The 12,362-nt window shown below is 38.5% G+C and overlaps 1 long non-coding RNA gene across 1 annotated transcript in view; it reads right to left on the bottom strand.

Annotated features, from left to right (window-relative positions):
- Positions 1-869: 869 nt before the first annotated feature.
- LOC148329579 (uncharacterized) overlaps positions 870-12,362 on the bottom strand; it is an 87,646-nt gene continuing 76,153 nt past the window's right edge. The window contains exon 7 of the long non-coding RNA XR_015845647.1: positions 870-1,709. This is a non-coding gene — a long non-coding RNA (uncharacterized LOC148329579). The remainder of the gene's footprint in view (positions 1,710-12,362) is intronic.

The raw sequence follows: 12,362 nt of genomic DNA, 5'->3' as shown, positions 1-12,362 counted from the left end.
GGAACATAACCTTCTAGTAGTCTCATGTGGGGGTACTTATATGGTGAAGATGGTCCAGTGGGGCTGTCAAGAGCAAATGCGCTTTAAAGCTTTCACAGTCTGTGTTGGCTCAGTGGCATGCGTCTTCTTGCATGTTTCATCTCCATTACCTCACTCTATTCACATGAGAAGTTCATTTTAAGAGACACCTTATCATTGGACTTATTACTGTGACAATGCAGATGACATTACTTACACTCAATCGGGCCACAATGACATTTACTGTTGACACTCTGGGCAAAGGTTCGTGGGTAATTTGAAAAAAATTATAGGGGCGTGATGAATCCAGCGGGAGGTAATCAGGTAATTGCAGCTTTCATAAATGTAATTTATCAGGTGGTCAAAGGCCAGCGTCGGTAGATGGCCAGCTTGCTTTGTGCCTCCTAAAACTGACCTGCAAAGCTTTCACCTTGTGACCTATGACTTTATGAGCTCTACGGAGGGATAAGGGGTGCTAAGACAAAAATACACGGATTACATAAATCAACTAAAAGTGATGATTTCAAATACTTTACTTTCTCGTTGATGGTATACAGATGATTTATCAGCTTTCCTATTAACTTGTGTCAAAGGGTATGCTGTGGTGTTGCAAATTGAGATCGGATGGATGAGTGACTATGATATGTAACCAGCATACCACAAATGTATACAGCACGGTTTTTGCTTTTCAAATGACTAACAACACAACATTGTTTTAGTCATTCAACAAAAACACTAACATTTGGCAAAATATTTACATCTGGAAGACACATGGTTACAATAATTGTTAATAAATACATGTAAATGATATTCAGTTTGTCCATGTTGTCCATATTTAAGTGTGCCTGGAGACAAGGAACAGGCAGCTCCAATTGGTCCAATGCGCTGCTGCTCCCCTCCAAACTGGAGCTCGTACACTCAAAAAAATAACTCATTGGATGAACACAATTACATTTCCATCCATTAATTTTTTGTAGCCCCAATTCAAACTAAAGACCTTCTTGTAAAATGACTTGACTTGGCCGAACTCATCTTTATCAAATACAGCCAAAATAAATAGAATACTGCCTTGTAATATGATTTAATTGAGTTGGTCACACTCATTTTAATCAAATAAAGCTATAATAAAATAAGTATGGTAACCGGCCTAAACTGATTTACATTTGTTCAACTCAAACTAAAACAGTTGGTCTGAAGCATTTTTTTTAATTTGACCCCCCATTACAGGCACAGATTACTTTTTATTCAAAACAGAAATTTATTTAAACATACAAATATACAAGCACTTACATACATATTTGAGTCCAGCCACAGCTTTAAGATGCGCAGCGCAAGTGGTTAACTTCATTCTTGACCGGTTCTGATTGTGTAGGGCTCAGTATTATTATATTTATGAAAACTGCTTGATTTTCTGCTGCTGTCCCTTTGTAGTCAGTTGTTGTCCATCCAAGTTCATAATGACCTTCCGGAAAAACTCACATCGTTGAATTTTTCAGGAAAGACAGAAAAGGCCAGATCAAGGGCATAAAAGATCCCAAACAGCGTGTTGGACCGCAGAGTGACACCTTCGACATTATTGAAGACTTTTAAGCCCTCAATCGCAACTCTCACGTCCTCTGACTGCATGTCCATCTCTTTGGCTTGCCTTTAGTCCCCATGACTCTGGTGGCGAAGTCCTCCACTGCAGAGGACTGACCAACACAGAAAAAAAAGTTTAATTAAAACACTAAACAAACATAAAATGATTTGGAAGATGTACAGTTTCCACATACACCAATTTAGAGCAACATAGCTACAGAAAAGAAATAAAAGAGCTGAGCTCCTCCAACTACACACCAGCCTGTTATGGAGGTCGATTTCATGATCTGTGTTTTTGTTGTTGACGTTTTTCTTTTTTTTTCATGTTTGATTAGAGCTGAAATTCACTTATTATTTTTTTTTTTTTCCAATTTGTCAAGACCATTGCTGCGGGACAGTTGTTGCAGTATACCACATACCGTACTTTCACGTCCATACGGCCCACCTGAAAGTCCTACATTTTCTACGACTGCGCTTGTCAAACGCTTAATGAGAGCCTGTGGTCAATGTTCACTGCGCCCGAAAGTATGAAAGGGATCATCCGGCACTGATGGTCCATTTTTCACCAACAAACTCAGTTTATGCTTTTTTTTTATCAGGACAATTATATTATCTTGGATTTTCAATTTTAACAATTTATTTTGGAGAAATCAGGAAATAACTGATCCCTGTAAAAACCCCTCATTGGAAATGAGCAATATGGCCACGCCCCACTCCCCTCCTTCCATATCTTGGTTGAAGTCACGACAGGGACAGGACACTATTTGTCCGTTCAAAAACATTGTAACTGCTTTGCAGTCATCATGAAAATGTAGCGGAATGATGTAACTCTTTGATGTTATTATTTGTGGTCAAACATTGGCGCGTATTTTAGTACAATTATATTTCTCTTGAACTGTGTTTCCTTAACGTCATAACTTGTTTTTCCACATATTGGCTGTCTGTGATTTTGGCATGTCTCACACAGTGTTCTGCTCACTTCAGTGTGGGTAATAAGTGCTTCAATGATATTAAATGTAATATTTTTACATGGAGTTCCTGCGCACATTTTTTTTTTTACATGACTCATTTTGATGGTTCAGAATTGATTTTTAAGATCGTGTGGAAGGTTTTGCACATGCCCCTGAAAATGGTGTCCAATGTATCATTTTCTGGTAAGTGCCTTATAAGAAGTCCACTGATGTTGTCAGTGATATTACAACCATCATTATGTCATTCGTTAAAGAAGGTTGAAATGGTGGATAATATTGTATGGTTTGTGATTTTTATGAAATTATGAGTCTAGCTTGCAGTTTTCAAGCTTGGTAAAAATGTCCGCCTTGTTAAAGTCCATACTATCAGTAAGCTCACATGTGTGTTAGAGAACTTGACCAATATGCATTTATAACAGCATAATCTCTACTTAATACAATGAGGAAGTTCAATGGCTCAAAGGCCACATATGGTGATATTGACTCAGCTCACATTAATAACAAGCATTTTAGACCTTAAATTGACAGCTTCATATAAACTAACACGCATCATATGGGCAAAATGAAACCAGTGGCTCAGTGGGTAAATAAATTGAAGAATTTCTATCCTCGGTAACCGTCTGCGGTGGACAGTGAGAGCGTCGCAAAGGCTTTCATTATATGTCACGTTGTGATTTCATACAGGCCTCCTACACAAGACTGAAACATGATAGGTCAAACACAGGTCTAAATGCCTTTTCCAGTTTTCTTATTTTTCCATTTCAACATATCCGCCTGGTGTCCACGCTCTCTCGCTTCTGTAATAGAACACTATTCCAGAAGCATTTCTCTGTCAGGCGGTGTCAAGAGGTCATCACTGATGTCACTGTCAAAGTAACCAGTGGCAAATAGGTCCTGACATGTACTCTCCAATGAGAGAATGAGAGTGGACAGCTCCTCTGGCTCAGCCAATTGATAAGCTATAGAAGCACATATGTGAGGCTTGGAGCATTGTGGCCACTTCTCCTGCCTTACAAAGTATTGCAATTAGGTTTTAAGAACAACTGGAGGATTGTCTGGACTACACTCAAACTAATAATACGTGTGGGTATACTGTATGTCTTTTTTTTTTTACATTCACTTTTGAATCTTTCGTCATTCAAGTAGTTGATTGTGCACACGCATTCTCGCCATATCACGCCGGTCAGTTTCAGTCGCTCTCGTAGCCCCCTCCTCATCGAAGCGATGCAGTGTCAGAGCGAGACAAATTCCTTTTGTTTAATGTCAGTTGCATGTCATGTAATGTGGCGTTTGCAATGCATGTCGGGTTCTGATTTCTACGCCTGTTTTGTTTTGTATGACCTCCCAGCATGACAGCGTCATGCTCATCTGTCTCCTGTCACGACAGAATTTCAATTTATTAGCATTGGTATGAGATTAGAAGAAAATTAGGACATAAAACCTTACCAGTCATATCAATCTGATCTTTTACTGAGAGCCCCAATTTTTGTTCCTGCACTAGCCCCCATCCATGTCTCTACTTGACTTCCTCTCCCTCTTTCTTCCTCTCCACACCAGTAAGTCTGACAAAGGATGACTGAATGAGCAGGAGACTGGCGTTTTCTGATAGAGTTACACCCCACAAATGGAGTCAATCAAGGACCGGGTGAGGAAAAAAATTCATTTTCTGGCCCTGGTGTCAGTATGATTGTCAGGCCTCCATGACAACAAATCCATAGCACTAAAAAGAAAAAAAAATGTGTTGGGGAAGGATGGGGCTTCAGTATTAAAAAAAAGCACAAAAAAAAGCATGGAGGAGTTAAAGAAGAACTGAGAGGCCAGACACAGTGTGAAAGAGAAATCCTTGGAGTGTATTCACAGTCAATCAGAGCACTTACCTCTCTGCTGTACATAACACTATTTCATAGCAATTATTACCCCCAGTGAGCAGGTGACAGCGCCGTGCAAATGTCTCGTAATCCTGAAATAACGGATTGGGAGGGAAACCTTGCAGTGAATTGTGACAAAGTAACCCAACGCGAACGACTGTACTTAGAAACGTGAGAGTAGTTTGTCTTCATGCCTATGGTAGCGCTCTAAGTTGATTTGATGCAAGGGTTTTAGTCCATCAGTGCCAACATTCTGATCTAGGCTGTTTCGTGCCATTCAAGTTCTAAATTGGAAAAACTGCTGTAGGGTGTCAACTGACTGTTTGCTGTATATCATTCAACACATGTCAGTGTAGTATAATATTGTGCAAAACGTAATTTTTTTCAGTGGTTCAATTCAAAAAGTTCAACTCGTACATAATACAGAGTCACTGCAATGATTGAAATATCACACGGCTATATTTTATTTTATTTCTTTTTTTACATTTTATATCATTTTGATGATTAAAAAGAAAATCCCAAATTTACCATCTGAGTATTTTAGAATATCACTTGTGCGACATTTAACTTGGCCCATCAGGGGTGGCCGCATCGGGTCAACTTCTCAGATTTGCACCGGTTGGGAATTGCACCTAGACCGTCTGCACGAAAGGCAGCCACATGTACCATAACAATACTAAGCTAATTTAAATGATTTTATTCTGAAATGATTCAATGATGAACATTTTTTATATATATGTTGAATGAAAGAATATGAGTTTAACTCTTACAGTTGAATTGCTGACATTTTAGTAATATTCCAAACTACTGAGATGCACCTGTTTGGTGCTTTCCTTTCACACTTAAATAACTATTTATTACCAGCTGTCACTTGTTGATATTGTGACACAGACCTTGTCAAATGTCAATGAAATTAAATGTCATATGCTGCAAGTGAGTATATCTCTGGCGGCATAAAATTGAGTGTTGCTCTAAATCAGTCACTGCAGGAGGTCATCACCCTCTGAGTGCTATTCTATTTGCATCTTGTTGCCTTAAAATCCCCCCTCTAGTGCTAAAGCAAAAGCACATACATAAAGATACACACTTTGCTGGACTCGTTTTCCCACTCAACCTCAATCCTCTCAGCTTCTCTGATTCTTTTGTTCTTTCATCTGAAATGTTCTGCTTGTTACATTTCTTGTATGTCAATGTGAGACATGGTCGTGCTGGAGCAGGATGTCAACTTAATGCAACTCCAGGGTTAAGAAAACATTTTGCGCTGACTGATAGCCTGTCACCCCTCACACAAAAAGTTTAGAAATTTGATCCACCTGTCATCTCGCCAGTGATTATGAATCCCTTCCTCTAGCGACGAGAAAGCCCATTCAAATGCACTCGAGCCTGGCCTCCCTCCGCATTTGTTACATGGATGAGAAAGCAAACGTTAAATCACTCCAAATGAGGAAGCAAAAGAATCCGGCTCATCTTAATGTAAACAACTGGCCCCAGTGGCGATCCCACCAAAATAGAGTTTGAGGTCTAACTTGTTTTTAAGTAGAAACTAAAACTTTTATTCCATTTACTTGTGTAAAATGAAGCAGGAATAGGATTATGGCGATGACACTAAAGAATACTTTCGAATTTCTTTTCTCGAAAAAAACAAACAAACAATGAAAACGTGAGCAACTTCCATGTAGCTTGAGTGTTTGCTTTCTCCCCTTTTCATCTCGTGAAGTTGAGAAAGCAAACAAAAAGAGAGTTTCTTTCTCTTTAACCTCACAGCGAACTATAGATGACCTTCAGAGTCAAATGTATTAGCTTTGGGGTGGTCAGACTAAAGATCTCCGTGTGGGTGTGTGTGGGGGGGGGTTTGTGTGTGTGTGGGTGCGTTTGTGAGCTGGGGGGTGCGAGAAGAGAGTTAGAGAGAGGGGATTTTTCATGTTATCCATTACAGTTGTTTGGGTTAGAGGGGTTAACTCAATGAGGCTAAATAAGTTAGTACTGTGAATCACGGCAACAGTCTTGTGCATTCACTTATACAAATGACATCCTTCAAAAGAGCTTTCCCAAACGTTACCCATTGTACTTTCCCGCTACTTCTGTTCCTGAGAAGTTAAGACCGATTTATTAAAGCTTTTCTGTGTTTTATTGTGTTGCCATGGAAGATGGGACTTCAGCTGCTCAAGGTGCTTTGGAGTTTTGAGAGCCCTGGCCTGGTTGCCCTCATTTATTTTTCTGATTGTGATATATGTTGTTGATATATGTTCTAGATTGATTTTGTTTGAGTAAGATCACGTCCTTAAAAACTTGTCTGCTATTTAAAAAAGAAAAATAGTCATGAAATGTGGTCTTTGTCCACATGTTCAAAAAAACACTATGCACTGAAAATTGTACAAGAGGGTTTGAGCAAATTTTATTCAATAAAGAAACAAAAATCACTCACAGAAGACTTTTTTTTTTACATAGCACATTTTATACACAAGCCAAAAAAATGCCTTCCCTTACTCAAAAACTCTTCTTGTAAAATATACTTCTATTAATTTTTGAGTGAAAAAAAAAATCAAGTAATTATTACTACCCTTTTTTTTTTACAGTATGGAAACATTTTCCAGAATTCTGTTGTCAGCCATTTTGTGTATACGGTGAAAGCCGAGTTAATTTGGCTTGTTGTGTGAAATGTGTGACATTATTACATGTACCTCAACTTTATTTAACAATACTGTTATTGATGGCACATGACAACATACATACGTATTGATGCCTATGCGATTTAAAACATGTAATTGCAATTAAATCAATGATTATTCACCTGCAATATCTATACATCTCACAAACAAGCTAGCGAAATAGGTAATAAGACGTACAAAGCCCGCTTGTCACATAGAGCGGCTCCTCACATGATGCCACCAGCACCCGGTCCGCAAAAGTTATGGAGTTGTATGAACCGGTCTATGAAAATGTTGGAGACCACTGTTAGAAGGAAAATTATACATTACAACCGAGTTGAGTAAGATTGTTGCGGTCATGAACATTTTTCCAAATTATCTCTGCCAAGCAGCTAATTTTTCTGTGGTTATTGGTTCTTAATTGGCATCAGAGTCATTCAAAAACAGAAAAAAAGGGCTGTTTGACCCAGCCCTAATATTGAATGAAATTTTACGTACTGTGCAAGTGATCATCATTTGGGGGCTTGTGAGCAAACAACGGGCTCTTCTATCAAGTAGCCATGACAACACACTAACAGAAGGACCCTCATTAGCAAATAATTCATTTGGAAGCTGTGAGACGCCATTATCATGAACCCACAACAGATCTTCCAACTTTTTGTTAATGCACATTCTGCAGATTGGTGGACTTTTTTTTGGACTTGATTACAAGGGCAAAAAGACAAAAGTGATATATTCCTATCATGATGACTTATTGGTGTATCTACCACAGTCATTAAATTCTTAAATTCCCACGTCATCCTACTGCATATAAATACAAATATATATATATATATATATATATATATATATATATATATATATATATATATATATATATATATATATATATATATATAAATCTAATCCATCTGAAAAAGTAACTCTGGATGATTACTGCTTCAGCTTCTACCAATTATCTAGAACTAGTCACAGACACAGTATATTCTTACCCATAAATAGCTGAATGAGAAATTAATTCTCTGGCAAATGGGAATACATCAATTTTAGCCCTCTTTTGACATTCTGCATACTTCTCCATAGCTAAGAGTGCTCAAGCACTGCAGCTTCCATTGGGAAATCGTAAAATGTAAGAGATCAGGTAGAAACCGCAGAGAAGGTGGGATAAAATGCCAAACTAGTCCCTTTTAACTTTTTAAAGACTTTTTCAGCATTTGTTCTGCACACTTACCTACGCAAACTCCAAGGGGCCTCAGTGACTGGGGTCCCATTTCAAGCCCAGCGTGGAGCCGGAGAGCTCCTCAGCTGTAAAATGAGAGCGCCGGAGCGCAGTGTGAAAATGGATTAGCCTTGCTGAGATAAGGGGAGCCCTCAGCGAGCACTGCACTCTTTCGATGGGGAAAAAGAACTGCTGTACAAATTGTTTTTGGTACATTAAGTACCTGTTACTTTATTTCACAGATGGAAAACAATAACACAGGCTCTGGGAATGGAACCACGGCTGTATTGAGGAATGTGAAAGGTTCACCCACCCCCACCTCTCTAGAGTTTGCCCCTTTTTTCTTAATATGCAAAGTGATTTTTGTGAGCGCTTGTGACTGAGAGAATTCAACAGATTGACAAACATAACATATGATGATAAATGACAGACAGCCAGGTTGGCTGCCAACAGGCTACTGAGGGAAATCATACCAAATATCCATGTTAATAGGAGTAAAGCAAAAAAAAAAAAAAGGTGAACGGTTCCACTCAGCAAACTGTGCAGGGATTTTTCATTAATAGCGCCGCTGCTGCGCCAGGCCCCCTAAATTAAATGAGTGTGTCAGATCCTGGATGATTTATTCATTTGGACTGATCTAACAGCTCTGTGGAACAGCTATGACACCCTGACACGTCAACAATGTATATGAAAAATGAGCCAATACCACACCACTAAATTTAAGACTTTCAAAGCCAAATGCACGCATAGTATCTAAAACTCTGAGATAGCTACACCCATAATGAAAATAAAGTGGGGTAACTCACAGTTTTACCTAAATCATTTTGTGTTTATATAAAACGAGTGATGGAGATAGATTGGTCCAAGTGGACTCTGCACTGCTTTATTTTACTAGTTTTTTTTTTTGTTTTGTTTTTTGTCATTGCATGAAGAGAATGTCACATTGCAGCTATATGAGAGTCTAGGACATTCTGCTGAAATTAAACTCCACAGGTCGTTCTGAGTCAGTTTTTAAACAGATCAATGAGACAAATAAAATAAAAATCGGTATGTATTTTTTCCACCACCTACATGCACAAAGAAGCTTTTGGAGGCCGTGTAGTGCCTGAAACTAAAGTCAGCATTTCTTCAGTGAACATGTGACACGAGCTGTGTTTATAATAATGTTGTGTGGAAGGCAATTGGCTGTGCTCACTTGTTTGGTGAAGTGATAAAAACCAACAATTGTGGGCTAAAGCATTTTTTGCTTTTCTTCGTATTGTCCTCTTAGCTTCTCATTCTATGTCTGATGAAAAACTGCACTCAGTGTTCCTCAGAGCTCAGCAGATTTAGAGGAAACAATTACCAGTCCGGTGATCTCTGCTTCTCCAGCCCCACCGATAAACGCCGAGTGCCCTAAGGTATGGTCAGAAAATGATACAGTTTTAAACGGGTCAAATTTCATTGCTTCTTCCCCCCCACCACCTCCCACTCATTCTCCCCATTCCCCTTCGCACCCTCTGAGGTTTTATTTCACAAAAGTCTGGACGCATTTTTTTGTCGATGAAGGCAAAAAAAAAAAAAGAGAGAGAGGGAGAGAGACAATAAAGAATATGAAAAGCCCATTTTCACAGAACATTAGACATCAGAAAATAACCCAAAGCTATGATTGGATATATCAAAAGTGACAAGTAAAAGTTGATTGCTACGTGGCCGCTGATTGAGCTATATTTCATTTGAAGAGCACAGCATCGTTGGAGACTTCACATTGTAAGAAACCAACTGCAGAGCATCTTAATACAGACATCAAGTAAATAGAGAAGAAACAATCCAATTTGTTTTAGAGTGTAACTTGTATTTGTACATAAGGTAGATTCATGTTTTCACATTTAACATAGATGGTGAAAGCATTTTCGGGTGCATAAACAGTTTTTGTCAGATACATTTTTTTATAATGTTCTTATTATTTTTTTAATACACTTGATTACATTTTATTCTATAAGATTGAAATGTTGGCAATGAGTGACATACCTTGTGTATTAAATGTGTGTGAGTTAAACCTGTCCTTTAGAGCAGCCAACCCATTTATTAATATAACAAAGTATACTGATATGACATATGATTTTGCTTATGTATAAATATGACTATTTACTTTCATTCCCAAAAGAAAGACCGATTGGCGGCGCTATAGCGAATAGTTAAAGATAAGCAGTGATGTCAAGAAGCAAAAATAGTGGCTTGGATAGAGAGGTGCTCTGTGTAGGTTTTCGAGTTTCTGTTTGGATGTGTCACATTTACTTATGATGGACACCCAGTGATATGATCATTTATTTGTGTCTTTATCTCCCACAAGTGAGCGGGAGAGACAGGGAAAAAAAGGAGATGAAAAATAGGAGAGATGCTGACAAGGAATGAAACGCTTGAGCTGTAGAAAAGGCCAAGTGGAGCGAAAGCAGCGCAGGCTGGGAGTGATTGAATGATCCCATTCTGGGTTCTTTGTTAGACACTAGGCAGCGATGTATGAAGATTGATACACAAGTGCTCCGCTCGCTTTGTTGGATCATCAAACGGATTGATATTATACTCCAGCCAAGGATGAAGACAAAGTAAGTGTTATCATACTCAATACTGGGGCTTGTCAGAGGCGGGAAATCATCCCGTGCCACTGGTTATGGGAACATTTTGCAGACTGTCATGTGAATTTATCTGCGAGATGAGGAGCTTCGGTGGCAGCGTGCAACTGATGGCGGAGGCCTATGCTGGCCTGTAAAGATCTTAGCTAAAGATTGAATTACAACATCATGCAATGAAGCACATTCATTTCATCACTATCATGTTTGTCCCCCTTAGACAGTAAACCAGATCTTATCAAGTCTACATTTATTGTCCCTCAAATAACAGTATTACATTGATATCATTATTTAGATAATACACAATATGTGTGTGTGTATCATGTTTTTTTTTTTTTTTTTCAAAAGCAAGAAAAAAAGGCGGTTGTAGTACTGGGAAAAAATCTGGATGAAAAATGCCATTATTAAAATTTAGCAGAGCAGGGCACTTGACCCTTTTTTGCCAGTCAGCGCAGTTCCGGCCTCGACTCTCCGGCCTTTTTCATAAACATTTTCGCTCCGTTCTGCCGCCCCCCAAAAAAACGGTGCCGCAGCAGGAGAGGTGATAAAGGCAGAGGTTTATTTAAACATCATTAGCAGGCTAATTTATTGTTCAAATCCGTGTATCTTATTATGGGCTTATTACTTTCCTGCTTCTTCTTTCTTCTTCTCAATCAATGGACCCAACGCAAGTAAATACACACAATTAGTGTTATGGGGATTGTACTATTGCCCCCATCTCTTGTAATGGTATATCCCAGTAGCAGGCTTGAGGGGCGGTTACATGATGTCAGAATAAGGAAATAAAGCATGCTTGAATACAGACTGCGGTTTCTTCATACACAAAAAGTTGGTAGTGGTGCTTTTGATGTGTTTTGAGGCAATTTTTATCGTTTGCCCATTTCGCGAGTAGGTTTATCACACGCACGAGGGCCGATTCGTAGGGCTGGACGAAAATCAACCTCCGGCCTTTGTTAATCAAACCCTTTTTAAATTTGTCACAATTTAAAATTCGTCACTATTTTACTTTGACATCAGCATAATTCATTGTTGGTCTGTCTGCAGTGAAACTTTACAGGACAGTTCTGGCAGCCAATTCAGATGTTGACCAAAAGCAATGTAACGAAAAAAATCAATTGGCTGTTTTGCAACCCAGTATTAAGTACATATGTAGGAGAAAATTGTCGTTGTTTTTGAAAGTCCAAATCATCATGAGGTGGACAAGCGTGTTGTTGGAATTTGGTAATAACATGAAATAATGTATATATATATATATGTATACAGTATATCAATGAAAATGTATATTTTATTGCTGAGTTCATTCAAAATGCATATTTTTTTTTTAAATTGGATTAAACTGTCAGGAAATTCTCACAAAAAGTCTGTCAGTCATACAAGAGCAAGACAATCTTCTCTGCATGGCATGCCATCGTTTCTTCGATTACATCATTGGTTTTACTATCTATATGCGC

The sequence above is a fragment of the Idiotropiscis lumnitzeri genome, chromosome 10 (assembly GCF_059441095.1).
Source record: "Idiotropiscis lumnitzeri isolate Australia: NSW breed Sydney's pygmy pipehorse chromosome 10, RoL_Ilum_1.0, whole genome shotgun sequence".
Taxonomy (NCBI): Eukaryota; Metazoa; Chordata; class Actinopteri; order Syngnathiformes; family Syngnathidae; genus Idiotropiscis; species Idiotropiscis lumnitzeri.
The sequence above is the reverse complement of the archived record's forward strand: the minus strand, read 5'-3'. Positions and strand labels throughout refer to the sequence as shown.